A 27,200-nucleotide genomic window follows, 5' to 3' on the forward strand; every position below is an offset into this window, starting at 1 on the left:
GCGATGCAACCAAAAATACGGCCGCGAATGCTATTTAAATCCCTGATCAACGTGGATGGTTTTTCGAGTGCTGGTTTTCGTTACTGACGATGATTGATCATCAGTCCGGTGAGGAGGTTTCTGGTAGTAGTATGGGAAATAAGATATTATAGGATCAGGCGAAGGCTGACCGTTTAGAGGATTACGGTGGAGGGAAGGGTAAGTTCCCTATCGGTGGAGGTATAGTACTCCTGTCTGTGAAGGTGGTGCCGAAGGTGGTTGTGTGGCCGTGCTGGTGCTACCGTCGGGCCAGTTGGTGGAGGGTAACATGGATATGGGCATGAGTTATCTTGCTTGGTTTGAACGAAGAATGTGAGAATTGTGGAGAAGAAGAGAAAGGTGGCGAGAGGTTTGTTGAGTGTGTTGGCCATGTTATACAAAGAGGGAAGTAGACGTAGGTTTTAGTGAAGAAAAAAGAAAAGGCTTTGAATTTAAAAATGAAGAAACATTTGGGTCCCTACGCATTAAGAAACTTGACAATCAAGGCTATTTCCACGATGTATGTTAGGAAAGAGATGTTGAAAATTGCACGTAGCAAACCTACTCCTATTTTGTTGTGTTGGCATAATACTTAAAAAATTCATAATATTTGATAAAGTAGTTATTTTACTTCTTAGATTTAAAAAAAAATATTTTTAACTTTCAATATTTTATATTGGAGCAAAATATTCTTGATTAGATTAAAAATATTGACAGACTAACTATCAACACTTGTCGTTAAAGTCTCAATATTTTATTTTGGGAAAAATGACCCTTGATTGGATGAAAAATATTAATTGATTAATGGTCAACTCTTGTCACTGATGTGACAAATCTTATGTATCTAAAGTAACGATATGACACATATCATATGTACATAATTGATGACATAGCAGGTGTCACGTGTTTAAAGTAATGATATAATGCATGTCATATGTACATAAGTGATAACATGCCACATATCATATCATCACTTTAGACACATAAAACTTGCCACATTAACGACAAGCATCGACTATTAGTCAACTAATGATTTCCATCAAACCAAATAATGTTTTGCCTCAAGATAAAATATTAGAGATCACATTATTTTAGAAATAGAGATCAAAATGATTATTTTATTAAACACTAAATGTGAATCAAAGATTTTTTATATTAAAAATAGAGTTAATTGTATTATATGTCCTTCGTTTTAGATTGCTCCTCAAACTTTTGAACATTTTAATTTCATCCCTAAATTATAACTATCGATCTAAATTGGTCTCTAAGATTTTGAAAATTCTAAATTCATACCCAAACTATGATTTTCATTTTAAATTAGTCCCCAAACTTTTGAACGATTCAATAGAATCCCTTAAATTACTTAAAAGTTTGGGTTGAAATTAAAACATTAAAAAATTTAGGGACTAATATAGAATGAGAGTTGTGGTTTGGGGATGGAATTGGAATGCCCAAAAGGTTAGGGACTAATTTAGAATGAGAGCCATAGTTTAGAGATGAAATTAGAATATTCAAAAGTTTAAGGACCAATTTAAAATGAGAGTCATAGTTTGATGATGTTTAGTGTAATTAACCCTTAAATATATATAAGATGTTTGATTAATATCACGTCTTAAATATAAGTATATTATATATAAATATCATGATTCAAGAGTGTAAAATCCCTTAAAATTTTGAATAAAAATCAATTTAGTTTATAAAAATTACATACGACCTAAGTACGGATAAACAAACCAGAAACCTGAGCCAATAACCCCACCGCAACATTCCGGTCTGCTCCACCAAAACTCTGGTCAATTGGGTATAAATTCTCCGGTTGACCGGTTATGTATATGTAGGACGGTGGACTAGGTGGCACTGTGAACAATATATGGTCCGCGGCTTTTTCGCGTAGGCAGCGGCAGTACAGGTGGTGGAGGACATGAGGCAGCGAAGGCGGTGGTAGCGGTGGACTTTGTATCCATGACGGGGTACACTTTACTTCGCGTAGGCAGCGGCAGTACAGGTGGTGGAGGACATGAGGCAGCAAAGGCGGTGGTAGCGGTGGTAGCGGTGGACTTTGTATGCATGACGGGGTACACTTTACTTCGCGTAGGCAGCGGCAGTACAGGTGGTGGAGGACATGAGGCAGCGAAGGCGGTGGTAGCGTGGTAGCGGTGGACTTTGTATGCATGACGGGGTACACTTTACGCCTTGATCGCCCGATATTGTACTCTCGTCAAGCTTACTTCAGTGGTTAAAAAAAACGTTATTATTTTTAAGAGTTACAGGTTCAAGCACCAAACTACAGTAAGATGATTTAGTGTTCATTGTCAAATAATTAAGAAAGTATGTGGTGGCTAACAGCTCATAGTAGTATTTTTTTTGTATAAAATACCACATCATTAAGATTGTTAATTAAGTCTACTACATAAGGTAAAAGTAATCCGGATCGACCCGCATCTCACACCTAGTTTTGGTGAGTGAATCTCCTAGACTTTATTTAACCAGTATTAAGTTACTTACCACTTAAACCGACATCTAATTAATTCTTTTAATATATATTATTTTATAATCACTGTTAAAAGAAATACTTTAATATATTTTCTTCTTGTATGATTAAGCAGGAAAATTACATGTTTTTCTCCTAATTTTCACAATTGAATTTCCTTTCCATTTCATCTGCTGTTGACATGTATCCTTCACAATTTTGTTGGTAAATAAAGACGATATGCTAAAGATAAAGGTCGAGTTAGACACGTCTTGAGATGTTCGTAAGTGATGGTGCAACAAGACACACTTAGAGAGGGTTATGAGTCTATGTGAGTCGGAATTTTAATTTATTTAAATTTAATTTTGAGTATAATTTCTTTTATTTATCATTGAATTTGATTCGGATTTAAAATAAATTTATCCGTCTTAAAATTTAATATAATTTATAAGATAAAAAATTTCATCGAATTTGTATTTGACTCAATCAAACACAATTATGTATATATGAATTTTTCACTTTTATTAAGTAAAATGGAGATCAATTGAGAAAAAAATATAAAGGAGTAAATATTTAGAAATTATATATATGGTATGGTTGACCTCTCTATTCTCAGGACTTCGTTCTGATTAATCATGATTCACCCGCGTTGCACACCTGACTTTAGTGGATGGGTCTCCCAATGAGGATTTTCTACATACATAGAACTTGGAACTCGAGACATGCTTTAATTATATAAAGATCACTTACACTCTAATATATAAAGTTAAGGGCAAATTATGCATTTAATGCCCAAACTATCAATTTTGGTCTTTTTTATTACAAAAACTTTTATTTTTTTTCAAAATCATACCTAATGTTTAGTCTTCATTTCATTTTAGTACCCCGTCGTTAAAAGCTTAATGTGTTTAGTACCTAAACTATTAGTTTTGGTCCGTTTTAGTACCAAAACTATCAAATTTTCAAAACTTAATGTTAAATTTTAAACAGAGTACTAAAATGAAACAAAAACTAAAGCTTTAACGGCGGGGTGTTGGTAAAGTTGACAACAAAATCACACCATTAGCACTGACTGGAAAAAATAAATAAAATATTTGATCAACCGAAACCGTGTCGTGGTAAAACCACTGCCTTAGAAACGAATTTGTCTCGATGTGTGTAATCACTCCAATAGGCGGATCGTCCCCCGAGGATAACACGGTCGCTCCAAATTCCATACACCCAAACCGGAGTTGAGAGATATTTGAGTGAATTGTGGGATGAGTTGAGAAGTCAAATGAGCTCTATATTTAGGTTAGATATAGAGGCATTTTCGTCCAACACAAATCAGAAATAAATCTTGAACAGAGACGTAAATTCCTTACAAATTTTATGCGCGGACATGTCGAAGACATGTATGCCGAGCCACATCCACGTCCATGAGCACGAGCACAAGCCGAGATTGATGGACGGTGGCGATGCGGGAGAAGCCCCCTTGTTCTCTATCACTCAAAAAAGGAGTAGATAATTAAAACATTAAATACCCAATCCTAACGTATTTCCCACTCTATGTGGGATTGAGCATTACTAACATTCCCAACTAATGAGAAATAATTCTTCTGAAACTCAAAAACAATCTTTCCAGAATAGCAATAGCGAGATTAATTGCTTAAGCACTAATGAACGTATCTTGAACTATTACATAGTGATAATGAACAATCTTTCTCTTAACAAGTGAAACTACTCCTGAACTTTCTATGATAGGGGAAACTCATAACACACAACTAACCTCTTCATCCACCTAAGTCCTCGATGTTAAGATATATATATATATATATATATATATATATATATATATATATATATATATATATATATATATAGTATATATTTGGCCATCTTACCTTAGGATTCTAGTAAGTGTATTAGAAAAACAACCCAACGTTTTTCATAGAATGTGGCTAACCCTTCTCACTTACGTAGGTTATTTCATCAGGTTTATCTCAACATAAACCATCCTTGACAGAGATATGAATAATTAAGAACATATACAACAACTCAATCTCACAGAGGGTATGATGACTTTCTTCAAGTTAATTATAAATGAACCACTCAAACTCTAGGATAAGAAGTCATTAAGAATAAATATTCAACCTCTTTAGTCGATGAATTCAATATGTCATTCTCACTAGTACTATCCAAACTTTGGATTTGAATTCATTAAGAGTTTTTAAAAAACTCAACATTTCTAATGGTAAGTTCACATTGGCCTTCTCAATTAGGACTACCCACTCAACTCTGAGTTATGAACTTATTAAGAATAAACATTAAACCAAAATCGATAAATTCATCAAGTCTTTGTCACTAAGACCACCTAAATCATGGGCTATAAATTTATTAAGAGCAATTAAGCTCAACATGGGCATGCACATTATTTGTCATAAGGATAAATTGATAAATGTGCACTATGAGTCTTTCCGTGGTTTCGTTTGACCACATTGAACTTAGATAACTAAATTGGGTATACACTACAAATTCCTCAACCAAAGGGCTTTAGACCCATCCCTCTCGACGAATCTAGAATCAACTTTCGGCTTAACCCTTTGGTAAGCGGATCTGCTAGGTTCCTTTCCGACTTCACATACTCTAAGGAGAGTACTTCATTCCTTATCAAGTGTCTAAAAGATTCATACCTTATGTGTATGTATCTTTTTTTACTATTGTAAGCTCGGTTATTCACCACACATATCACAACTTGCGAATCACACAATAAGGAAACATGAGGAGTCAGTCTTCCCCATAATGAAATTTTATCTAATAAATTTCTAAGCCACTTGACTTCTTGCCCAACTAAGTCAAGAGCTAAACTATGATTCCATAGTGGAACGAGCAATATAAGTTGGCTTTGCAGATTTCCACGAGATTAATGCTCTACCCAAAGTAAAAGCATACCCACTCGTAGAGTTTACCTCATCATTGTCAAAAATCCAGTTGGCATCGCAATATCCCTCCAGTACCACATGATAGCCAACAAACTCAATTTCCATTCCACTGTACCCGTAAGATACTTGAGTAAGCGTCTAATAGCAAACCAGTTCTCACTACTTGGATTATGGGTATATCTACTAAGTCTGCTCATAACATAGGCAATATCAGGCCTAGTATAGTTCATCAAGAACATTAAGATCCCGATCACTTTAGCATATTCAGTTTAGGAAATGATACTTCCTTTATTCTTAAAGATATGTATGCTAGGGTTATAAGGAGTTTGAACAGGGACGACGTGAACCCTTTGACAACTAGCCTTGCTTTATACATCTGAATAGAACCATCTGGCCTCAGTTTCTTTCGGAATACCCATTTTTTGCTGATAGTTCTAAATCCCCTAGGCAAGTCAACCAATTCCTAAGTATGATTAGACATTATCGATTCTAGTCCATCATTAATAGCGTTTTTCCAAAAACTAGCATCGATAGATCATATAGCTTCCTCATAAGTCTTAAGATCTTCATCTAACAGAAATATTTGATCTATAGGATAAAAAAAGTCTAAATCATTTATCTCATAAATAAAAGAAGTTATGAAATATGGCCTAAAGAGGTTTCAGTTTTTTTCTTTTTTTTTCTTCTAGGTTTGAATTCAATTTCTTGAGTAGACTTAGTAGGTACACTAGAAGATTGGACGGAATGTTTTCTATTTATGTTTCTTCATTTAGTTTAGGTTTCTTTAAGGAAAATAATCTTAGAAGAAAACGACGTCTCTCGACTCACAATTAGAATAGTCTTATAGAAGAAAAAAAATATGTATGCGACGTTGTTTGTAGCATACCCTATTAACATTGCATCAACGGTTTTAGGTCTGATTGTAGACTTCTTAAAATCAAGCAATACCACTTTAGCCAGACACCCCCACACTTTCAGGTATTTGTAGATTTGGAGCATACCATTTCTACAACTCGTATAGAGTATAATATAATTTCTTATGAGGTACTCGGTTCAATATATGATTTTCTGATATAATGGCATCCCCCCACTTGTTATCAGATAATCCAAAACTTATCAACAATGAGTTCATCATCTCTTTTAAAGTTCTATTTTTCTTTTTGGCTATATCGTTTTGTTGAGGAAAATAAAGGGCTGAAGTTTCGTGAATTATGTCATTCTTCAGACACACATCTTTTAAGAAATTTGATTCGTATTCACCACCTCAATCAGATCTAAGATGTTTGATTCTCCTATTAAACTGATTCTCAATTTTTCCTTATAAATAAGAAAGAAGTTTTCAGTATCGTATTTAGTTCTAAGGAGATAAACATTTGTGTATCTTGAGTAATCATTTACAAAGGTTATATAATAGTGTTTTCCTCATTTACTTTCAGTGTTTCTAAAGTCTGCTAGATCAGTATGAATGACTTCTAACAATTCAGTTTTTCTCTTAGAAACAGTCTTAAAGTGAGCTTCAGCATGCTTGACTTCTACACAAATTTCACATTTGTTAAAGCTAGTTATGTCTAGTTTAAGCAGAATATTCATTTTCATTAATTTCTTTAAAGCGTGAACGTTAATGTGTCCTAATCTAGTATGCCACATATCAACAGATTCAACAATATAAACGGAAGTGGTAGCTTTATTCTTATTAAGTTGAGTTTCTATGACAAATAAACCCCCGTTTAAAAAAACCTTTCCCCACATAATCATCGTTCCGGGAAAGAACAAGTTTATCTGCCTAAAAAACTAACTTAATGCCTGTCTTACTCAAAAGCCTGCCACTTATTAAATTTCTACGCAAGGTAGGTACATATAGAACATTATTTAAGGCTAAAGTTTTACCGAAAGTCAGCTTGAGTAAACCTTGCCTTTACTCAGCATTTTAGAATTACTGGAGTTCCCCATGTACACACGTTCACCTCCGTTCCCATCCTCAAACTCGGTGAAAAATTATTCTTTGTGCAGAAGTTTTTGGAAGCACCAATATCAATCACCCACTCAGAAGTGTTTTCCACCAGGTTAACTTTGGAAACCACCGCAACAATAATGTCATCATCGTTCTCTACAACATGCATTTTTAGCTTGTTGACATTCTAGCAGTCTTAATAGTGTTGGCATTAATAAGCTTTGTGATCGGCTAGAGAGAATGTAACATCCCAAACAATGGGTTAGTGACTAAATGGTAAAGTTTCAGAATTTGGCGATTAAAGTAGAAGAATGGATTAGTTCAATGATTTATCTGGAAATAAATCCTAAAAATTGTTAGTAATTATCAAATGAAGTAGAGGACAAAATGGTCATTTAACTAATAAACGAATTAAAATAAATATGATAAGGATATATATGTTAGAGGGATAAGGATGAAGAGATATTCTCTTCATCTTGTTCTTCTTCTTCATGTACGAGAGAAAGAAAGAGCCAAGCTTGCAAAGGTAAGATTCTTTGTTAGCTGATTATTTGTTAATTTTAAGAGTGGGTTTTGATCATTAGGTAATACTTAAGCTTATGGAAAGCTTAAGTTGTCCTAAAATCAAAAGATAAAGAAGTTATGAAGATTAAAGAAAATGAGTTTCTTAAGGAAATTCTGGAAAAAGTTAGTAAGTGAATTTTGAGAAGGAATTTGACTTGTCATCAATCTAAGTAAGAGATATGAAGTAATAGAATTGGATTTGAAACATGTTGCAAAATTGATGTAATTATTGAATTACATATGAAAGATAGGATTTTGAGGTTTAAGATGAAATAAATGAATATAGATTGGTTTAAGTATGTGTACTAGAGTTAAGAATGAAAAAGGGGATGATATATGAAGTGTTTGAGAGGAAATGAAGTAATTTTCGTGTTGAAAAATGATTTCTGGGTTAGGGGGAATCGGTACCCATTCAAAGGGGTACCGATACCCTCTCAAACGACAGAATTCCAGAATGTCATGAGGGTATCGATACCCCCAGTAGGGAATCGATACCCCCTAAAGGAAAAATGTGAATATTGGTTTAATAAGTTTGTTTAAGTTGCTAGTATCCAATTACAAGGTGTAGGTATCTAATGATTGCCTCCCAATGTACATTTATGTAGATTCTGCGCGTAAAGCAATTCCGGAACATTTGACAAGTAAGATCGATCAAGGGAAAGATAAGAGATTGGAATTAACTAGTGAGACCAAGGTGAGTGCATACTAGTGATATGTAGTGTTTAATGGAAATAAGACTTGCGATGAGTCTATTTCCTAGAGTAATATGCATGAAGTCATGGACATGATTATGTGTTGTTATAATTATATGTGATTATCTGTATTACATTGATTGTATGTTTGCATGACTAAAGATAATGATATGCTTTGTATATGTTATGTGATTATGAATAGGTAGAAAGGAAACAAATGATGATATAAGAATCTATTATAAGATATATGATATGAAAATATGATAGTGAGCTATGTGAAAGAACTATGAGATATATGAGTTATATAGAAAATATATGAACAAGATATGACATCTATGTTTATGAAACAATGCAAGGTGATATGAGCTATGTGAGATATGAATATAAGATCATATGAGAAGTGAAAAGGATTACATGAAAATAGACTAAGTGATTACATGCAACATATGATATTAGATATATGTTTACACATACATATGGTATGTGACAGAAGAGAAGGAACATGTGCTTATGAGATCAATGATTACACGTACATGTGATACGTGACTGAAAAGAAAAGATATGTGTTTATAAGAGAAAGAATATGAAGAAGTAATGTGAACTGTTATAAATGATAATGCCCATGTTATGTGATATGAGAGCTAGGGGTATAGTTGGCATGCCAAGGGTCGAGGTTTACCTATGTTCTTCGGGACATATGGACTGTTTACCTATATTCTTCGGGACATATGGACTGTTTACCTATGTTCTTCGGGACATATGGACTGATTACCTAGGTTCTTCGGAATCTATGGACTGGTCCTTCGGGACATTGATTGAGCTGTGGTGACAGCATATGTGTGCACAACCTCAATGTACTCACATACCTTAAGTTCTCACTAGTGTACATGGGCTAATAAAGTGATTAAACAAGCATACTGAAGGCGATATGTATACGATGGGTTTATAATGGTTATCAAGGTAAGTGGTTTGAAATGTGTTACATGAACCATATGATGTTATGTGTTTCTTAATGATAATGATGGTATATGTTTATGTATGCTTTATGTTATATGAAATATTATATGTTTTATATGCCTCACTAAGTCAACGACTTAGAGTGTGATTGTTTCACACGTAGGTTTCGAGAAGAGTAAAGAGTAATGCGGGGCAAGACAGGTCAGTTCTCCTTACCAAATGTCAGATCAGAAAATATATGTACTGTATATAGAGTGTAGTTGGCATGTAGTCTAAAGATATAAATTGTATGAACTCTGATATATATTTGTAAACGTTTTGAATAAGTTAAATGTTATAAAAGTTTTTTTTTAAATTACTCACTATTTTTACGAATAATGTTTGAAAAGTCAATGTGACACTTCGGACTCGTATTCGGGTCGGATACGGGTTGGGGGTGTTACATTTAATGGTATCAGAGCGACGGTTTAGCCGATTCTAGGCTAAAAATGAAGTCGAAAGTGTTTTAAAAAGTGTACATGCCAACACAAAGTGAAAAATTTTCTGATCTGATAGGGTAAGGAGTGTGATGTCTTGTTAATAGAGTTAAATTGTTATGTTATATAAGATAAGTGAATACTGAGAATGATTTATGAAATTTATATATATGTTTATATGATATGATGGATGATATGTGAACATATGCAATTGACATATGTTCTACAATATGAATTGGATGAGCATATGCACACGTGATATCTGATAGAAGAAATGATATGAGCACATGAAAATATGAGAGTTTCCAAAGTGAAATACAAGACGATAGACCTGAAGGTAATAGTATTCACCTGCCCTGGCCAGGCAGGGAGAAGAGCGAAAACCTCAGGGAATGTCTGTATAAGATTAGAGAATGATTCATAATGTTGAATGATATTCCGATGTGTTTTTTAATTGTATACTTCGTTAACTCATAGAATGAATGTATCGAAATAGTTAAAAGAGTTATGAGCACCCGATCTCAAAGGTGAATTTGAGGAAGGCTCTGTTGTTACAGACCTTTGGATATGATATGAAGATAATGCTAGAAGATGTTATTTCTCCATAGTGGAGAAATTAAATTGAGAAGTTTGTTATTATGTGGATAAGATGGAATATGGTGAACGAGTGTCACCATAAGGATGTTAAAAGATCAAGTGACGCGGTTATTGTTTGTAAAAGAGTTTGTATTCTAGATGGAAAGAGTTAGCATTGGCTAACAAGAGTATGTGATGAAATGTAATGGAATTATAATATATTGACAGTTATGATAACCAAATATGAAGAGGATTTGGATACAGTTGTATAGTTTGATCATAGTAAGGTGTTGTGGTGAAGAAGATAAAGATTTGTATGTTTGAAGGAAATACAAGTACAATAGATAAGAATGAGTAAAAGTTTGGATTGTGGTGAATTAATTAGAAAATGAGGAAAGAAATCAATTGATTGATTTTTGATTTTGAGTGATAAGAATTGATGTTACTGTCTACAGGATAAGTAACATTATATGAATGAAATCAGAGTTACGAATTTGAAACAAAGGGATAGTATTGTGTATAAGAAAGTGTGGATATGATAAGGATTTGTACTTTAGAATGAAAGAGTTAGCGTTGACTAACAAGATTTTGTGATGAAATTGTATTGGATATAATTGTAATTTTGATTACGTAATGTGATATAGTGAATGAAGTGAGGATCGTATGGAAGTGTAATGATAAGTTCGATATAGAAACACGAAAAGTGTGCAAGGTGATGTGAAATATTGTTTGACTCCTTAAAGTATATGTTTAATCACAATGAAGAAGATTTAAAGTTGTGTTTTGGTCAAATGATGACGAAATACAAGTTTGGTATGGTTATAAGGTAATTGGAGAGTTATGAAGAAATAGATGGATTTATGATATAGAGTGATGAGATGGATATTACTGTCAATGTGATGAGTGACATTATATGGAATTTTAGAAAGGTCAAAGGAAAAATGCATAATCGAATGAGAGAAAAGACAACAATGGATTGGTATTACTGGTTTTGTTTATATGATAAGCAACAGAAGATGAATGTATAAACGAAAAAGATAGTTGGAAAATTAAAGGATTGAAAAGTAAGTTTCTGATGATGACAAGAAAGAATAAGTCTGGGAAGCAACATAAGAACATTAGAAGATATGTTCTTATTAGGATGTGCAGTGAAAATTCGAGGACGAATTTCTTATAAGGAGGGGAGAGTTGTAACATCCCAAACTATGGGTTAGTGACTAAATGGTAAAGTTTCAGAATTTGGTGATTAAAGTAGAAGAATGGATTAGTTCAATGATTTATCTGGAAATAAATCCTAAAAATTGTTAGTAATTATCAATGAAGTAGAGGACAAAATGGTCATTTAACTAATAAAGAATTAAAAATAATATGATAAGGATATATATGTTAGAGGGGATAAGGATGAAGAGATATTCTCTTCATCTTCTTCTTCTTCATGTACGAGAGAAAGAAAGAGCCAAGCTTGCAAAGGTAGATTCTTTGTTAGCTGATTATTTGTTAATTTTAAGAGTGAGTTTGATCATTAGGTAATACTTAAGCTTATGGAAAGCTTAAGTTGTCCTAAAATCAAAAGATAAAGAAGTTATGAAAGATTAAAGAAAATGCGTTTCTTAAGGAAATTCTGGAAAAGAGTTAGTAAGTGAATTGTGAGAAGGAATTTGACTTGTCATCAATCTAAGTAAGAGATATGAAGTAATAGAATTGGATTTGAAACATGTTGCAAAATTGATGTAATTATTGAATTACATATGGAAGATAGATTTTGAGGTTTAAGATGAAATAAATGAATATAGATTGGTTTAAGTATGTGTACTAGAGTTAAGAATGAAAAGGGGATGATATATGAAGTGTTTGAGAGGAAATGAAGTAATTTTCGTGTTGAAAAATGATTTCTGGTTAGGGGAATCGGTACCCATTCAAAGGGGTACCGATACCCTCTCAAACGACAGAATTCCAGAATGTCATGAGGGTATTGATACCCCCGTAGGGAATTGATACCCCTAAAGGAAAAATGTGAATATTGGTTTAATAAGTTTGTTTAAGTTGCTAGTATCCAATTACAAGGTGTAGGTATCTAATGATTGCCTCCCAATGTACATTTATGTAGATTCTGCGCGTAAAGCAATTCCGGAACATTTGACAAGTAAGATCGATCAGGGAAAAATAAGAGATTGGAATTGACTAGTGAGACCAAGGTGAGTGCATACTAGTGATATGTAGTGTTTAATGGAAATAGACTTGCGATGAGTCTATTTCCTAGAGTAATATGCATGAAGTCATGGACATGATTATGTGTTGTTATAATTATATGTGATTATCTGTATTACATTGATTGTATGTATGCATGACTAAAGATAATGATATGCTTTGTATATGTTATGTGATTATGAATAGGTAGAAAGGAAACAAATGATGATATAAGAATCTATTATAAGATATATGATATGAAATAGATAGTGAGCTATGTGAAAGAACTATGAGATATATGAGTTATATAGAAATATATGCGAACAAGATATGACATCTATGTTTATATGAAAGAATGCAAGGTAATTGAGCTATGTGAGATATGAATATAAGATCATATGAGTGAAAAGAATTACATGAAAATAGACTAAGTGATTACATGCAACATATGATATTAGATATATGTTTACACATACATGTGGTATGTGACGAAAGAAGGAACATGTGATTATGAGATCAATGATTACACGTACATGTGATACGTGACTGAAAAGAAAAGATATGTGTTTATAAGAGAAAGAATATGAAGAGTAATGTGAACTGTTATAATGATAATGCCCATGTTATGTGATATGAGAGCTAGGAGTATAGTTGGCATGCCAAGGGTCGAGGGTTTACCTATGTTCTTCGGGACATATGGACTGTTTACCTATGTTCTTCGGGACATATGGACTGTTTACTATGTTCTTCGGGACATATGGACTGATTACCTAGGTTTTCGGAATCTATGGACTGGTCCTTCGGGACATTGATTGAGCTGTGGTGACAGCATATGTGTGCACAACCTCAATGTACTCACATACCTTAAGTTCTCACTAGTGTACATGGGCTAATAAAGTGATTAAACAAGCATACTGAAGGTGATATGTATACGATGGTTTATAAATGGTTATTAAAGGTAAGTGGTTTGAAATGTGTTACATGAACCATATGATTATGTGTGTTTCTTAATGATAATGATGGTATATGTTTATGTATACTTTATGTTATATGAAATATTATGTTTTATATGCCTCACTAAGTCAACGACTTAGCGTGTGATTGTTTCACACGTATGTTTCGAGAGAGTAAAGAGTAATGCGGGGCAAGACAGGTCAGTTCTCCTTACCAATGTCAGATCAGAAATATATGTACTGTATATAGAGTGTAGTTGGCATGTAGTCTAAAGATATAAATTGTATGAACTCTGATATATATTTGTAAACGTTTTGAATAAGTTAAATGTTATAAAAGTTTTTTTTAAATTACTCACTATTTTATACGAATAATGTTTGAAAGTCAATGTGACACTTCGGACTCGTATCCGGGTCGGATACGGGTTGGGGGTGTTATAGAGAAAACATAGCATTTGAGCCTCTTTCTATCAGCTTTGGCCTTTCCCAGTTTCTTGAAATTGGCGCCCTTATGAGGTTTCATCTTTTGTTTGAATTTCCTCATTTCAGGGTCTTTTGAACTTAAACCCTAAGGCACCACCAAATTCAACCAATTAGATTTAAAAGACATATTACTAAAGAAACTTATAACCTTATCCTTTAGACGATTAACCTCCTCGATTTTCACGTGGGTCATCAGTTCCTCAAGTGAAATATCTCTCTTCTTATGCTTGATAAAGTTGTGGTAGTTGAACCATGAATTGGGTAGCTTTTCGATGATGACATTGGCTTGACCACGAGCACGAGACGAGACAGACGGATAGCGGCGGCGACGATGCACGAGAAGCCCTTGTTCTCTATCACTCAACAAGGGAGTGGATAATGAAAACCTTAATACACAATCTCAATGTATTTCTCACTCTATGTTGGATTGAGCATTACTAACACGGGGGTACCAAAATAAAACAAAAACTAAACTTTAGGTATAATTTTGAAAAAATTGAAAATTTAAATACTAAAACTGATCAAAACTGATAATTTAAGTATTAATCACGTAATTTATGCTAAAATTAATTATACTATTATTCTCACATTTTATGAATGGAGTATTTTTTCATCTTAAACTCTAATCTAACTCAACTTAAAATTATTTTTCAAAAATCAAACTCTATTAAATTGAATAGAATCAAAACTTGTAAAATTGAGTAAATACTTATAACAATTAAGAGATTTAATTAAAGTAATTATTGATTAGCATTAAATTTAAATATTTAATTTAATCCTTCAAGAGTTTGAATAAGAAAACCTTTTTGACAAGAAATTAAATTACAAAATAAATATTAAACTGATCGATTTCTTTGAAAACTCTTCCTTATTATCCCCGCACAGAAAAAAAAAAGAAAGAACATATTTCGACCCATAATGTCTGCAATCAAAGTCAGCCTTTTGTCTTAATTATCACCATTTTTACTGGCCTTGCCATCGCCGGAAAACCCCACGTCATCGATTCCGATGGTCCAACCTCTACCCAGAAGGCATGGCTTGGACCATCAGCCCAGCACTTCGTCGTCGGATCTCTAAACCACCGCACGATCCTCTCCGTTCCGATGCAGGCGTCGTCGAGACCCTGATCTCCGACCCCAGCCTCCCTGAAACGTCACCGTTCTAGGCCTGACTGTGGATTACACCAAGAAACGCCTCCTGGCTTGCCTACACTCCGTTTCCCCTCTCCCCCCATCAACGCCCTAGCCGCCTACGACCTCCGCACCCGCCGCCGGCTCTTCCTCTCCATCCTACCCTCCGACCCCGATTCCCCGTCTCCTCCACCCCTCGCGGACGTGATGCCGCCAACGACGTAGCCGTTGACTTCAAGGGAAACGCTTACGTCACCAATTCGATCGGAAACTTCATCTGAAAGTCGCCGAAGACGGAGAGGCGTCGATCTTCTCCAAATCCCCGGCATTCACCCGTTACCCCAACATCATGGAGGAAAACCATCCGTTCAACGATTGCGGCTCAACGGAATCACCTACGTCAGCAAGGGATATCTATGGTGGTGCAATCCAATACGGGCAAGATGTTTAAGGTCGATGCGGACGACGGGAAAGCCAGGGTCGTTCTGTTGAACCGGGATCTGGTGATGCCCGATGGGATCGCGATGAGGAGGGACGGTGTCGTTTTGGTCGTCTCCGCACAGAAGCTTTGGTTTTGAAGAGCGACGACAGTTGGTCGGAGGGCGTGGTGTTCGACAAAACTGACCTCGACGAAGAAGGGTTCGCGACCTCCGTTGCGGTGGGTGAAGAAGGGAGGGCATATGTGTTATATGGACATTTGATGGAGGGCATAACAGGAAGAGAGAGAGACAAGTTCAGATCGTGGAGGTGAGGTCCGAGAAGAAAATGAGGACGAACATGTTTGGATATATGTTTCTGTTAGGGTTCGGTTTGGCTTATTTCTTGTTTTGGAGGTTCCAGATGAAACAACTTATCAAAAATTTGGACAAGAAAACCAATTAATGTAGTTTTGGTCTTTGTATTTTCCATCTTTATTTACACTTTTAGCATCCCTTGTATATAGATTTGATAATTTACATCAATATTCTGGTCTAGTAAATGCTACACAGACAAATTCATTTTCCAGGAAGATCAGGTCTTCAATTCATCACTCTGCTTTCTCTTAATGTAATGAACGATAATTTCACTTGTCTCAAGTTACGAACTCCGACCAACTTTCTATCCAGAATACAGCGAAGCATTGTTAGGAGAAGCCATGTTGCACTTACGGTCCAGCTGCGCCTTCCGGAGGTGGCAAAGTCGGAGACTTGTTCCTTTGGTGTCGGTTCCCTTGGAGATTCCTTAATCCCATTATTCTCAGTTTCTAGCTTAGCTACCCCAGCCTTCCCTAAGCTCATTAAGCATCTCCTAGATCTTTATCCTCATTTCGAGTCTGCTCATATGAGCTTCGGCGGGTTTCTGGAAAAAAGTAAGACGGAAAGCTCCGGCAGTTAAGCATCGCATCATATTTCTTCGTGAAACGGCTAAACCTTTTGTTGTTAACAGTTTTGGTCCTTTCTCGCACTTCACCTGCATACAAGACAAAGAACATGCTCGGATTAGGTCTTTCCTTCCTTCTCTTATTCCAAATGCAGATCTCTTTGTAGTTCAAAAGATGCACTCCCTAAAGAATGCCTGAAGTCTGCAGTTGGCAACAATCTTAGTAGTTCAAAAATTCAACGTCAGCTGCTCCGGCCAAAACCTTATCAAATAAAGCAATGTTAATCATCGGCGGTTCTCGGTGGTCACAGAAAGCTTACAAATTGTCCAATTCGATATAGTTCATATTTTACAACTAAGAAATGAGAATTCAGGCAGACTCTAAATCCACAATCGGATTACAGAAATGATCAACAGCTATAACATGTTAATGCATCAAGGCACTAATATACGGAATCAACCACAAAGATAGGCTATCGGATAGTTTCGACGCTCAAAACAGAGTTAACTTGTTCCTGAAAACAAATCTCTACAACAAACAGACACAGCCAGATTTTACAGTGAGAACCCCTTTGCCATTGTTCACAGGCATAAGCTCAAACAATTACTTCTGTAGGAAACTTAAATCGAAACACGAAAATACGATGAACAAGGACGTTCGAAGAACTGGAATTCAGTGAGCACCGTTAAGATTCAAACAAGAAATCAGGGCACCGGGAATGACAATCTAAATGGTATAGTTTCAGACATCATAAAAGCTCACATTCAATGTGATATATCCGGGTAGCACCATCTTCTGTGCATCAAATACTTAAACAAATACGCCCTTAACTTCAAGTTTGCAATCCACCCACAGATGTAACCAAATCAGTATCAAATTTCAGCATTATTAACTTATTCATTCTCGTTCCATAGCAAATGGGTAAGCACCGATTCCACAACCTTGGGTTCATAACTAAATTTGAGCAAAAAAAGAAAAAATGCAAACGTGAATTCTACAAGAAACCCATCACCGATCACATTTTAGGCCTTCGAAACAGTAAGTAGAGAAAAGACTGAAAACAAGCTTTTATTGAGAAACGATACCTGCAGAGGAACAGTAGCGGTCTTAAGCTTTGAAGCGGCCGTCCGTAACTGATGTTTGATGGGTAATGAGTGGGCTTCTCGTCGTCTTCAAGTTAGAGGATGCCGTCTCTCACCGGTGGAGGAGCGTTGTGTCACTTCAGCTTTGCGATCTAAAGAGCCGATCTTCATATCGGTGAGTGTTCAGTCAAAAGCGTGGACTGGTAATTGCAGGTGAGGCCACGAGCCCACGATGGGAAATATGGATTGGACAGGCTTATTTTGAGATGCAAAACTGTTATAAACTCGTATTTTTTTTCAATATATATATTAAAATAAGTGTTCAAACTACATTATTTTTTTACGAATAGACACTTAAATTATTCTAACGTTATAAATATTGTCATTTTAGATTCATCGATTTTAACGATTGTTAAAAAACTCGTTAAGGAACATATGTCACAATATAGTAATTTTAAAATTTTATTTTTAAAATCTTAAAAATATTTTATTTTCAAAAAATCTCCATTTTCTCCAACCACCGGTTATCCCTTCGTCGACGACTGGCCACCTATACATCGTCAACTACCCATTGACCGGTTACAACTCTAACTATCATCTCAAAACCTAAAATTTTCAAATCCCCAAATTTCAGCCCATAATTCCTAAAATCTCAAATACCCAATCCCTTAAATTCATTGATCATGGTAATCATCTGTATAACCGACTGTGAAAATCTTTCGTTTGATCGGCCGTTTGGTCTTTGCCCATTTGGCCATGACAAAGCCATGGAAGTAGGCGAGGGAGAGATGGGGTGAGACGCGGGTTGGAGAAGAAAATAGGAAATATTTTTTAAGAAAATAATTTTTTAAAATTATATGATTTTAACACGTGTCACTTAACATGATTTATAATGTGTCACTTAAAATATATGTCGATTATTGAGCCACCAACTATAAACATTATAGAATAATCCTCCGACTTTAAAATTAATAAATTGATCACCCACCGTTAATTTTGTAACAAGAGATTATGTGATGATACCCTTGGTGAGGAGTGTGTGAACTGAAACTTAATACCAACTAAACTTTATTGACGAAGTCGTTGTAATATACAAATTACAAAGTAATCAAAGCATTCTTTATTGGGAAGCCTATTTCTGCTAATTAGGTATTAATAATATGGCTAAAGAAACATAAATGAACAAACGATTTTCGGACAAAAGAATTGATCAAGTGAAGATCATGAAACTACAGCACGAAGTATGTACTCCACTCGTGTTTCAGAGAACAGAAAGGAAGAAGATGGTGAAACAAATAAGAGAATCTGTGATAATCATGGGCAATTCACATAATCACTTCCATACGAGAACTGGGTGTATTTGTCTGGTCTGAGCTTGTTATGGCAAAAAGAGGGCCCTGAAGGAGGCACTGGTCCTCTAGGAAGCTGACCGCTAAACAACTGCTTTAAATCTTTACCGCCGCCGCCGCCTGGTCTGATGCATCCTCCGATGGAAGCCTCCGCCATTAACACAAAAAATAACCACCAAAAGCTTCGCACACCCCATTGTTCTTGGCATTTCTTCAAAAAAACTAAACGTTTTCAGCTTCATCTGCTAATGTTGTTGTATTACAATATATATATATATATACACACACATATATATAATGAGAACAGCAAGAGACAGTGGCTGGATTTCAACGCCGTACGGCTATTGTTTTATATGATTGATTTCCAGTGTCTGGTTTTTTTAGTATGTTTGAAGAATGGACTATATAATTTTTTTTCCTTTGAAAAAAATTAGGGTTAATTGCAATATTGATTATTTAAGGCTTAAATATAAACTAAGTGCCTAAATCGTGTTGTTTTTCATGAATAGGTATCGAAAGTATTTTTTTATTCATCTCGGTGTCTAAAGTTCCGAACGTTACCACTTTAGGTGTCCGGGCCGTCAACGGTGTTAATTTCCCCGTTAAGTTACAATCATTGCCCTTTGTCATCGACGAAGCTCCACCCGACCTCACCTCCCCCGACGACCAAAACCCCTATGAAATCATGGCTGATCGATGACAAATCGACGTTTTATACACCACAAAACTTGGGCTGAAAATCGTGATCCTGTACGATTTTGAAGACCAATCGACGACAACTACTGCGGCGTATGACTAAGATGATGTAAGGACTACATCGGTGATGGTGGTTGTTATCGGAAAGGGCGGTAGCGGCGGTTTAATGTTAGGATTTGGGAATTTTATGGATTGTGTTTTTTTATAATTTAAGATAAATTAATTTTTTTTATAAATATAATATATTTTAAATATTTTTGTAAAACATAAATTTCAAAATCACTAGATTATGACACGTGTCACTTAACGAGAGAAATTAATGTTGTTGACAGCCCGAACAGGTAATATTTATAACGTTAGGCACTGAGATGAGTCAAAAATTTTAGGTACCTATTCCTGAAAAACGATATAATTTAGGCACTTATTTATATTGAAGCCATTATTTAATTATAATCAAATGATAGTTTTGATCGATAAATTTATTAAAATATTAAAAAATTATCATTAAATATATCGAGCTGACATAAAATAATCACTCACTGGGATACTATTTGATGATCATTATATAATTTTTAAAATTTAGTGACTAAAATGATCATTAAATATAATCCGATGTCCTCCAAGTTACTTTACCCTAAATTAATTGTGTAAATTTAAAGTGGAAGTCGTAGTTGAATACTGCAAGCAGCCAATTTAGACACAAGTGAAAGCTTCCATCTTTGAAAAACTATGGTTTCTTCTTGGTTTTTCAACTCTTTGAAGTATACCATTCTACAAAGTTAACTAAACCTTTTTTTACTTCAAACATAAAGTGAGATATGCCAACAACCGTCATCGGAGGGGTCTTTTTGAACAGACTCAAAGGTTTGAGGAGCTATGTATAATTTATTAAAATTATTTGTACTTACAAAGTACGACAGTATCTTTCTTTTTTTGTGCTTTTATTTTGTTTTTCCTTACAAACAGTTAACTTGGTTTATTGCATATTAAAATATCAACGTGAATTAATCTATAGGAGTTGGTTCAAGTGGTAAGCAACTTTATATAAGTAAGGTTTCGAGTTCGATTTCTTGTATATGCAAAAAATCCTTACTAGAAGACTCTTCCACTAAAGTCAGGTGTGCGATGCGGATCGATCCGAATTAAGTAAGAAAAACTTTGAAACCAGAAGGACAACCAAGAAAATATCAATGTGAATTGGTTTAGTTAGTTAATGATTTATTGTATTTTCATATGCAATAAACCAAGTTAACTGTTTTAGTATCAATGTGAATTGGGTAAACTATGTTATTTAGTATCTAAAATATTAGTTTTGATATGTTTTAGTACCTAAACTTTTAATATTTTTAAAATCATAACTAAAATTTAGTTTTTGTTTTATTTTAGTACTCCGTCGTTAAAAACTTAATGAAACTTTTATGAGTGACATTTTTTATGTGTAAATTACAACATTCATCACTTAACTATCTTCTCACTGCTATTTTGGTCATTAAAGTTTAAAATTTTTCAATTTAATACTACTCAATTTTCAAATTGTTCATGTTTTAATCACTCTAATTTATTTTATTAATAATATTTTACGACATGATTTTTTTATTAATATAATTAAAATAAAAATAAATTTGAAAGTTAGAGTGACTAAATTAGGAGTAATTAGAAAGTTAAGTAATTAAATTAAAAAAATTAAATTTTAATGATCAAAATAAGAGTAAAAAAATAATTAAGTGATAAATAAAGTAATTTACCCATAAAAAGTGTCAAATTGTAACAGTTTGCTAAGTTTTTTAAATACTAAAATGAAAGAAAAACTAAACTACGATTTTGAATAATCAGCTGTCATTTGAGTCTTAATCCGGCGCAAGGAGGACTGGAATCATTGCCTGAGAAATGCGGTCAAAGTCATTTTTTTTCATCTAAAGGTTCTATTCTTGATTCACACGATGATGATTTGTCCCCTGGTGCGGGTTCGGATATGGATCCAGAACTGTTCAAGGATTCAAAGCTGTCCACTATGTTTCCCAGTGATATTAGAGATTTTCCACAATCTGAATTGCAAGAAAACATGGCTGAAGAAGTGAGTGGTCTTCATGAGATTCAAGAATTGGTAAAATCTGAAAAAATTGATGAAGATGAAGCCTCCAGCGAATACTTTCAGCCACCGAGACACACCAGAGTATATTGGTTTCGTTTTCAAGCCGGTGTGTGCTGAAAGGAACTGTTTGCGAACGTGCTCGGCTCTTGCGAATAAAGTTTTACAGTTCTTTTGGTAAACCACTGGGAAGATATCTTCATGATGACTTGTTTGATCAAGTAAACTCACTTCAGATTTTGCTTGTCTTCATCTGAAATAACTGGTTTATGCTTCGGTAGTTTAATTTAATAGGTTTTCTTTGCAGGCATCGTGCTGCCGTTCATGTAATGAGCCAGTTGAAGCCCATGTCATTTGTTACACCCGCCAGCAAGGAAACCTCACAATCAATGTAAGACGCCTTTCCTCTCTTAAGCTGCCTGGTGAACGAGATGGGAAGATATGGATGTGGCACCGGTGCCTAAAGTGTGATCATATAAACGGGGTTCCACCAGCAACTCGTAGAGTAGTCATGTCTGATGCTGCCTGGGGACTTTCTTTCGGGAAGTTTTGGAGCTTAGTTTTCAAATCACGCGACTGCTAATCGTGTTGCCACATGTGGTCATTCATTGCAGAGGGGCTGCCTTCGTTTCTACGGTAAATGCTTAAACCTTGTATCATTTTTGACAGTTAAAAGTATGATGTTTACAGTAGAGTATCATTTGACATATTCGGCAACATGGCTGCCTTCTTCCGCTATTCTCCGATCGATATTCTTTTGGTATGTGTGCCCCCATCAACACTTGAATTTGGTGGAAACATTCAGCAGGAGTGGACTAGAAAAGAGGCAGCTGAGGTTTATTATTTATCTTCCCTCTTGAACCTTTAGAATCATTATGTTATGAAATTACCGACTAGTCTGTCTCTTGTAGCTAATGGTCAAAATGGAAATGCTGTATTCGGAGGTATCCGATGTGCTTGACAGCATTGAACAGAAGATCGATTCTGCAAGTGATTTACAGAATCACATCATGGAATTGAGAGAACAGATGCAACAGGAGTTAAATAATTACAACGTAAGAACACTGAATATTAGTTAACCGATATGACCTTGAATATTACTTGGTAATATGTATTTGAAAAAAAAATTATCGGTTATCTATGAACTGTGCTATTTGAAAGGTAAATTAAACATTGTTTTATTTATGTATTTATTTTTTGTTATAGAGTTTGCTGCAACCAGCTATTATGGAGACTTCACAACCGGGTATTGCAGCCGTGGACATCCTGGAACTGAACCGCCTTAGGCGTTCACTACTAATCAGTTTGTATGCTTGGTATCAGCAACTTCATTCTTTGGAAGGTTACACTGTCGAAGTTGAAGTGGATCATTCAAATGATGGGAAACTTGGTGCTCATGAACAAAATGCCTACAGATCCCCGGATTCACAGGAGCCTACTAAAACTTACATAAAATTGGAGAAGAACTCTTTTCTTTTAAACTTGGAATCTGTTGTGACAAAAGAAAAGACTTGACAGTGTATGATCAGAAGATAGAGGAGGATATGCAGTCAGATGGAAACATCACATCTCCTGCATCTGCTATATTGGAACGGATAGATTCTGCTTGGACAGGTACTGATCTACTTACATGGAAGTTCAGCCTCTGGAAGCATTATGCGATCCAACCTTCTTTGATCATGCAAACAAGTAAAATCAATAATCTTCTTTTGAGTAAGGTAGAATCTCCTAGGAGGCTTCATTCTTTTGATTCTGCATTGAGATTCCAAGAAAGAATTCAGAAAGGATTGCACTGCCTTCGACACATTTATCAATGCTTAAATCTTTCCATGCTTCTGGAGATTACAGAAGTATGATTAGAGATCCGGTTTCTAATGTAACAAGGACTAACTCTCATACAGTGCCTCTGGAGGCACAAAAGTCGAATTTGTCACTCAGTTCCGCATCCACTTTAATCACCTCTGCATCTCATGTGGCTGAAGGGGCTCGGCTACTACTTTCCCAGAGGGGTCATAGTGATATTGTTATTGCTGTTTACGACAATGATCCTGCTAGTATAATATCAATGCTCTCAGTTCCGAAGAATATGATGAGTGGGTTACTGATAAGTTCATGAAATTGGAGGCTTGAGTTTTAGTGACAAGAGCAGAGAAGATTCTTCTGCTTCCAGCTTTTCACCCTGGCAGTCATTTGGCTCTCTTGACCTGGATTATATTCGTCATCTGCGGGTGCCATGTCTACCGATGCGAAAAGGTCTCCACATTAACGGTTCTTTTACGTGTGATTCTTCCGCTGCTGGCGGCAAAGTGAAGTTCTCAGTGACTTGTTATTATGCAAAACAGTTCGATTCTCTTAGAGGAAAATGTTGCCCTGATGAAGTGGGTTTTTTGCGTTCCTTGAGCCGCAGTAAGAAATGGAGTGCACAAGGGGGAAAGAGCAGTGTGTATTTCGCTAAAACATTGGACGAGATCATTACAAAACAAGTCCAAAAGACAGAGTTAGAGTCATTTGATGAATTTGCTCTGAAATACTTCAAGTATTTGACAGATTCTCTTAGCTCGGGAAGACCTACTTGCCTCGCAAAAATTCTCGGCATTTATCAGGTTTGTCTTCGTCATCGTGTTTAACCTTTTAAAGCATTTGTTTCTGTGCATACGGTCCAGGCATGGAGGATCTAATATATGGAGTTATAATTCTGTGGTTGGCTTGATGACAGGTATCGGTAAAACCCTGAAAAGTGGCAAAGAAACCAAAATGGATCCTATAGTGATGGAGAACCTGTTTTACAGAAGTATCTCAAGGGTTTATGACCTTAAGGTTCGATAAGATCACGGTACAATCCGGATACAGCAGGGGCAAAAAAGTACTGCTAGATATTAATCTGTTAGAAACACTGCGAACCGAGCCCATTTTTCTCGGAAGCAAGGCAAAGAGAAATCTCGAGAGAGCTATTTGGAACGATACGTCTTTTCTGGCAGTAAGTTTTGCTTTCACCATTAGAACTCATAAAAAATGATTTCTCATCTTTCATATACTTATCTGATGAACTGTGCGTTTCAGTCGGTCGATGTCATGGACTATCGTTACTTGTCGGGGTGGACGCGGAGTGCAAAGAGCTGGTTTTGGGAATTATCGACTTCATGCGACAATATACGTGGGACAAGCACTTGGAGACATGGGTTAAGGCATCAGGGATACTAGGTGGCCCGAAGAATGCATCCCCAACAATCATTTCTCCGAAACAATACAAGAAAAGATTCCGAAAGGCGATGACAACTTATTTTCCACCATACCTGTTCAATGGAGTTCATGACATAGTTTCATCATTGACTCCTGCATAAGAAGATTGTATTTGCCTGATAAAATGAGAAGTCATCTCTCTCTCTCTCTCTCTCTCCCTCCCTCTCCGGTCGGATACGCTTCGATCCTCGTGTTTTTCTTTCGTAAAATTCTCTGAGTTGTGGTGAGAGTTGACCTATAACTGTACACTATGAAGAGGGAGTTAACAGAGTTTTCTTTTTAAGGACTCCTTTGAATGACCTCTAAAGAAGAGAGAATCCAGGGCCCGTGTAAAATTTCTCTTTTGCATGTGCTAAAGTTTTCCTTACCATGAATTTCATAATAATACATATATGGATGATTATATTTATATATATATATATATATCATAAGATAACATTATTACTGCATATTATCAAATCTTCATACATAAATCCTCATACATTTCATGGCATCTATACACAGACAACATTCCAATAATATACACGAATGCATAGTTTTATATCCGTTAATTATGTTAAAAATTTAAGAAATTCGAAATTATAAATTTAAGAAGCATAAGATTGAACCATCATATAAGATATAAAAATTTTATATAACTGAAAATTTGAAATTTTCAGAGAATGCCACTGTCTCGGTATTCCTTCGACCCATGGTATCACATTATCACGAAACTCACATGTTTCAATAAACATTGAAGGTTATTCAACTCGGTTTAAATAATAATTTTAATTATTAGACCCTTAAATTTAAAAAAAAATTGTTGAATTTAACTTTATTATTAACAACTTTTTTTGGCTTTAAATGAAGGAGAAAAATGAAGAAATTTATATGCAGGACATGCAAAAATATGTATGTATATTTGCATGAATCAATTTATCTTAATGATTGAAGGAATCATTGTTGTTCCTAGAGGTCACAGGTTAGATCACCAGTGACTGTAGTAGGGTGATTGAATGTTCTTTGTCAAATAGTTGAGAATATTTATAACATATACTACTTTGTAATCACCTTAGCTTAATAAAAAACTGACACTATTCTAAGCTAAACGTAAAAACTGACATTATTCTAAGCTAAAGTAAAAAACTGACACTATTCTAAGTTTAGCATTAACATAATGATTAAGATATGATAGTTGTTGTTATCATGTTAACGTCTAATTTAGATAAATGTCAATTTTTAACGGAAAAGAAAAAGTTTGGAACGCAATAAATAATCGAGTGATCATTTTGTAACTTTTAATAGTCATAAGACTTAACGAAGTAACATTTTATAATCAAATAACCATTTTATAGTCAAAGAAAAATCGATGGACTTAATAAAGCGGAACCGGGAGACCATTCATATACTTTTTTTTGATTCAGATGCCAGCTATTTGTAAGGTCAAGATCCAACCTTTTGGTTTGAAAACCAAAAGTAGTACAAAATGGCATGAAAACAGGGTTCACTGTCCAAAGGAAACTAAGATCATGTGCCTTGAAAGTTGAAACCTTCCCCAGTGCTCCCATGGCGACCGTTCCAATGAACTCCTTGCTGCAAAATCAACCCATTAAGCACCTTCACGTGGGCTGTTTCTTCCAGCATTTGTCATGCAAAAGCTGCATGATTTTCTCACGTCCATTTTCGGTTTTCGTCAACCTTTCCACTTCAGCCCTGAGCAGTGGGAACTTTCAATTTCACCTTCATTCATCGCCGCCGCCCCACTTCCACCCTCCTCGGCCACCGTGCTTTGCCTTTCGTCAACCTCAATCCGACACCAACCTCCTCAACGACATCAAGCTCTCGAAACCTGTCTTTTGCGCTCGTGTTCACACCCCACCGAACTCTTCTCGGAACTTTCTCTGTAGGAGCTTCGGGCAACACGTTAGCCACCCCTATGACTAGGAGTTTAAGACAATTTCAGAGGATATTCCCGTAGAGTGGGGAAACTAACAGTACAGTAAAATTGGGTTTAAGAATAATTTATT

The 27,200-nt window shown here is 35.3% G+C and overlaps 2 pseudogenes; both read left to right on the forward strand.

Moving 5' to 3' along the window:
* The first annotated feature begins 1,980 nt into the window (after positions 1-1,980).
* On the forward strand, positions 1,981-16,284 carry LOC120197167 (annotated as a pseudogene).
* A 5,455-nt stretch (positions 16,285-21,739) lies between these two features.
* Positions 21,740-25,267, forward strand: LOC120197197 (annotated as a pseudogene).
* The last annotated feature ends 1,933 nt before the right edge of the window (positions 25,268-27,200 follow it).

The sequence above is a fragment of the Hibiscus syriacus genome, unplaced genomic scaffold (genome assembly GCF_006381635.1).
Source record: "Hibiscus syriacus cultivar Baekdansim isolate YM2019G1 unplaced genomic scaffold, ASM638163v2 tig00117047_pilon, whole genome shotgun sequence".
Lineage (NCBI taxonomy): Eukaryota > Viridiplantae > Streptophyta > Magnoliopsida > Malvales > Malvaceae > Hibiscus > Hibiscus syriacus.